The following is a 6,097-nucleotide window of genomic DNA, read 5'->3' as shown; positions in this document are numbered from 1 at the left end:
GGCAGAGCACCAACTCCCCAATCGGCCCTGCTCTGAGCCCGACCAGGGGCTGCACCTAGGGATTGGGCCTGCCCTCTGCCACCCGAGAGCAGGCCTAAGCCAGTAGGTCGTTATCTCCCGAGGGGTCCCAGACTGCGAGTGGGCACAGGCCGGGCTGAGGGACCCCCCCCCTTACCCCCTCCAAGTGCACAAATTTTGTGCACCAGGCCTCTAGTTATATATAAAGCTCTTACAACTATACTGTAAACTGTAAACTGTAAGCAGTGTTATGCAAATAGAAGTACTGTGTGTACTTACCTTAAATTGATTTTGACTATTCAGAGATTATTTGAATCTTGAATTTTTGTGAGGATCAAATGTTAGTGTATTTATTTATTTACTAGAGGACTGGGGCATAAATTTGTGCATGGGTGGAGTCCCTCAGGGTGGCCTGCGGAGATTCGGCTCTAGCTCGTGCCCCCAGCCTCACAGCCCCGCCTGGCATCCCGCCTTGGCCTGGTGCCACCTCCTCACTTGCTCCATCATCCTGCCTGTGGAGTGATCAATCAAGCCAGATGGCAGCCCCACACCCCACCGCCACTGCTGGTCGCCGTCTGCAGGGCAATTAGGCCCCTGATGGCACCCACCTTGGCCTGGTGCTACCCGCTCACCTGCTCCACCATTCTGCCATGGTCCCACTCTTGTCAGGGCCCATTGGATGGAGCTTGGCAGTGCCTCTACTGCCAGGACCATGTCACCCATGCCTGCCATGTTCCTCACCGCCCCCTGGTGGTCAGCACACATCATAGCAAGCGATCAAACTCCTGGTGGAATTCCCGGTCTCCTGGTTGAAATCTCGGTCGAACCGCCCGAGGGGACAATTTGCATTTAGGCTTTTATTATATAGGATTGCTCTGTGGACTGTATCACATTTGAAAATCTACATTATTTTTTTCTTGTTTATAGAACAAAATATAAACATAAAAGAGAAAATATTGCTTTGCTAATATTGGCAGACAAGGCACAAAAAGGTACTATTTTCTGCAATTAAAATTAAAAAATGAAGCCAAAACCGGTTTGGCTCAGTGGATAGAGCATTGGCCTGCGGACTGAAAGGTCCCAGGTTCGATTCCGGTCAAGGGCATGTACCTGGGTTGCGGGCACATCCCCAGTGGGGGTTGTGCAGGAGGCAACTGATCGATGTTTCTAACTCTCTATCTCTCTCCCTTCCTCTCTGTAAAAAATCAATAAAATATATTTTAAAAAATGAAAATAGCAAGATCAGGGTGCAAGTGAGATAACTGATTTTGATCCTTTTTTTACTTTATGACCATTAGTCAATATAATATTAAGATTCACATTTATTGGAGTTAAAAATGAATGAAATAATTATAAAACCTTTTGGGAATATTAAGAATAATATATTAGAAAATATGTTTTCTATATTGGTAACTTCAAATATTTTGGCTAAATTAATGTTTAAAATATTTTTCTGCTATTTTTTTTCCTGAGATAAAGACTTATAGTTTCACATGGCAAAAAAGAGCCCCTAGGGTATAATTTAAGAAAAAGCAGTCATTATGTTAAATTCCAAAGCAATAAAACCCTCTGCCTTTTAATTTGCAACGCCAACCAGAGTCCAATGTATTAAAACACATATACAGGGTGTGGCAAAAGTAGACTTACAATTATTCATATAGATAATTAAGACAATACAAAAATAAACTCCAAGTTGTGCTTATAACTGTAAACCTAATTTTGCTCCACCCTGTATATTAGAAAACTGTTTAAAAGTAAAAGGAAGTGTTCAGATAGATAGTTTATGTGTTAAAGGAGCAAAGTAGAGAATTCCCGATGAGGCTGGGAGGCATTTGTGACTCCTCCATATTTTCGTGTACTTTGGGTTTAATACCTACTACTTCTACCTACACATCCATAATAAAGATCTGGGCATTTTCATAAATCACAATAATATTCTAAAAAGAAGGAAACCAAAATAAAGTTTTCAGATAAGAGTTATGCAGGTTTAGAAGACTACAGTAATCTTACTTGCTTTCTTTCTTTTAAAAAAATGTTTTTTAATTGATTTCAGAGAGAGGAAAGGAGAGGGACAGAAACATTAATGATAAGAATCATTAATTCACTGCCTCTTGCACAACCTCTACTGGGGATTGAGCTCGCAAACCAGGCATGTGCCCTGACCAGGAATTGAACTGTGACCTCCTGGCTCATGGGTCAGTACTTAACTACTGAGCGACACCAGTCACAACCGTTTTTGTTGTTAATCCTCACATAAATATATTTTTTCCATTGATTTTTTTAGCTAGAATGGAAAGGAGGGGGAGAGACAGAGAGCGAGAAACACTGAGGTGACATATCCATTGGTTGCCTCCTGTACACGCCCTGACCAGGGTAGGGATCTGAGCCTGCAACTGAGGTATGTGCCCTTGACCGGAATTGAACACAGGATCCTTCAGTCGATCGGCCGACATTTCAACCACTGAACCAAACTGGCTAGAGCTTGGGCAATGTTATTTGCTTTCATTAGTTCACAAGTAGTAAAAAGAAAGGATCCACAGAAGATATAGAAACAATCAAATTAGTTCACAGGTAGCAATAAGAAACAACCAAATAGAAAATATCTAGCACAATATTTGAAAGAAAAGCTATGATTTTTATACTAGAATATGGTCATATTCTTGGGGGAAATATTAATATAATAAAAGCAACACATACTTGTCTAACATGCCATTTCTATACAGAGAAATCTCACTAGCTGTTGAATACCAAAAAAAGCTAGAAGAAAATTTAAAACCAAATAAAGATAAGGAAAAAGTGAAATTCTATAGGGTAATTTAGCTCTGGAACTTGTAATTGTCCTAAAGGCATCTCTGCCTCCCTGCAGCCAGAAGGACCCGTCTTAAGAGCTACGCCTGTATGGAGGACAAGAATCATGGTCTGGGGCAGTATTAGTCTACTCTGGCCGCCACAGTAAAATATCACAGAGGGCATAGCATAAGCAAATATTTTCTCATAGTTCTGGAGGAAAGAAGTCCAACAATCAAGGTGTCAGAAAATTCCATTTCTGGTGAGGTCTCTCTTCCTGGTTTGCAGATGGCCACCTTTTTGCTGTGTCATACGACCTTTCCCGAGTGTGTAGAGTGTACTCTGTTATCTCTTCCTCTTCTTATAAGGACACCAGTGCTAACAGATTAGGGCCCCACCCTTATTACCTCATTTAACCTTAATTACCCCCTTAAAGGCTCTATCTCCAAATGCAGTCACATTGGGGGTTAGGGCTCTGACATATACATTTTGAGGGACAGAATTCAGTTCATAACAGGGACTGAGGGGATGAGCAACAGGATTGGGGAATCTCCATAGGGAACCACTTTCAGTGAGTGAACTAGGAAACAATCTAAATTTTCTCTTCTTTCCTTGAAGTAGAGCTGGGAAGGGGGAACCAGTCTCCTCTAGGAATGCCATTCACGGCCCAACACTATGTTTAAGGATGAAATTCACACTACTTCTAAGTGTGTATGAGAGTGCATGTGCATGTGCTGAAGAACAGGGGAGGGAAAGGCGGGAATCCAAGGTGAACATTGACTTTGAAGTGGCCCAGGGTTAGCAGTGTCACAAGAAACAAACCGGTGGTTCTAGAAAGAGAAATCTTCTCTGTAGAAACATACTTTAAACAAAAAATTCCCTAAAATCAAGTAAAAAGGAATATGAACTCACAGTCCAAATCACTGATCACATTAGAAAACAAATCATCATAAACTTGTTTCGGAAAAAACAGCAAACGACAAACTGTAGAGTCAGATCCACAAAAAAAGTACATTTTATATGTTTAAGGAAAAGAAAAAGAGGGAATAATGGAACTATCCCGAATGACCAGGAAAGTATGAGAAAGAACCAAACAACACTCTGGAAATGAAAGAAAAAACACACAACCATAATTTAAAAAATTATAGGTTAAGTAGGTTAGAAACAGTGAGAAGAAAGAATGAGTGAAGTGAGCAACAGAGTTAAAGAAACTATCCAGAATTTACAGGGATGGTCAAAATTTCTCACAGAGACAGAGATAGAAAATATGAATCAGAGAAAAGGAGAACAGAGTGAGGCAGTAAAAACTAAGTCTAATTTGACACCTGAAAGGAGAGAATAGACAGAATGAAGGAAGTACAATGTTCAAAGAGGTAAAAGTTGAGCCCTAACCTATTTGGCTCAGTAGATAGAGCATCGGCCTGAGGACTGAAGAAGGATCTTGGGTTCGATTCTGGTCAAGGGCATGCACCTTGGTTGCGGGCACATCCCCGGTCAGGGGTGTGTAGGAGGCAGCTGATCGATGTTTCTCTCTCATTGATGTTTCTGACTCTTTATCCCTCTCCCTTCCTCTCTATAAAAAAATCGATAAAATATATTTATTTTTTAAAAAGTTGAGAATTTTTTGAATTTATGAAAGATACAAATTTGTAGATTCAAAAAGCTCAATGAATCTGAACAGGATAATTTCAAATACTGAGAACAAATGACTGTCAACCAACCTAGCTAATTTTCAGGGATAATGAAATGATAAACTTGTAGGTAAATCTAAATAAATATTGACTGCATAATTATTTTTGGAGTTAAACTGAGATAAAATAAATTCTAGATGCTAATTTTAAGTTGAGGGGGAAAATCAGACTTTGTTCAAAAGTCTCTTATGTTTAGAAAGAAAAATAAAGATTGTATCCTAACTATGCAAATTAAATTGGTAAGCACTAAAAGATAAAAATTAAGGTTTTTTTACCTTCTAAAATAGTAGAGAAAAAGTAAATGGAAAAAAAACATACAACTTAATCTGAAAGAAGGCAAAACCCCCCCAAAACAAGGTAACAGAAAAGGGCAGTAAGGTAACAGAAAAAGTGTAACAAAAATTATCATAAGATGATATAAGTAAACCCTAATAGAGTAGCAAGTTCAATAAATATAGATTGATCAAACTCTCCAGGTAAAAGATAATCAGATAAAAAGAAAGAAAAATCACAGTTTTTAAGAGGCACATCTAAAACATAACAGAGAGGTCCAACAGAAGGATAAAGAAATACATATCATATAAATATTAACTAGCTGGTATGGCCTATATATTTGTTAAAGCATAGATTTTTAAAGCAATGTAGAATGAAATAAAAATATTATTAGGAATAGAGTCATGACTATGAATACAAAACTCAATTCTAAACTTGGAAGATAATTCTAAATCTGTATGTACCTAATAACAAAGCTTCAAAATATACAAAACAAAAACTTACAAAGCTACAGGGAGAAAAAAAAAATTTCAACACATCTTAGAATCTGAGTGATCAAATCGAAGGAAAAACAACAGTGAAATAAAGACGATTTGAAAAACACAATTAAGAAGTTTGGTCTAACAGACACCCAACAACTGGGAAATATTCAGACTTTCAAGCACTAAGAAAACATTTACAAAAACTGATCAAATTTAGGTCATAAGGAAAATAACAAATTTTGCCATATCAACTTTATATGGACCCATCTCTGACCACAATCCAACTAAAGCAGATATCAATAATGAGAACAGAATTTAAAAATCTATAACTTAGGAAATGAAACAAAAGTAGCACATATGTAAGTCAAAAAAGAATCATTATGAAAAATAGAAAACACTTAGAACTTAAAAAACAAATTATTTCTATAGTACTTAAGCATTATTTAAAAGAAAACATCGAGTGAGCTACACAGAACCCCTCTTATCTCTGCTCAATGGCATAAACAGCAAAAATGTTGTAAATTATGTAATTACCATATAAAAGTTAATATACATGTATAATACATATAAAAAGTGATTTGTAGATTGAGAAATATAAATGAAAGTGCTCACTACTAAAGTATTAAAAGGGAGGCAAACCAACCATCTCTTTTAGAAGTTATACTGAATAGCTAAAGAGAGAAGTTGGTATCTTCAATGTTTAAAGGTCAAAAAGCCAAGTATTTCATTTTGGTTTAAGAAGTCCCTTAGATCCTTATATAGTATATACAAACTCATATGGTAAAGTACTTATTATTCCTATGAGATGGACAAATACTATCAGAAATCCTTGTTTCACCAGTTGAG

This window comes from Myotis davidii, unplaced genomic scaffold, assembly GCF_000327345.1.
Source record: "Myotis davidii unplaced genomic scaffold, ASM32734v1 scaffold76, whole genome shotgun sequence".
In the NCBI taxonomy this organism is placed as follows: Eukaryota; Metazoa; Chordata; class Mammalia; order Chiroptera; family Vespertilionidae; genus Myotis; species Myotis davidii.
This window is presented reverse-complemented; position numbering follows the sequence as displayed.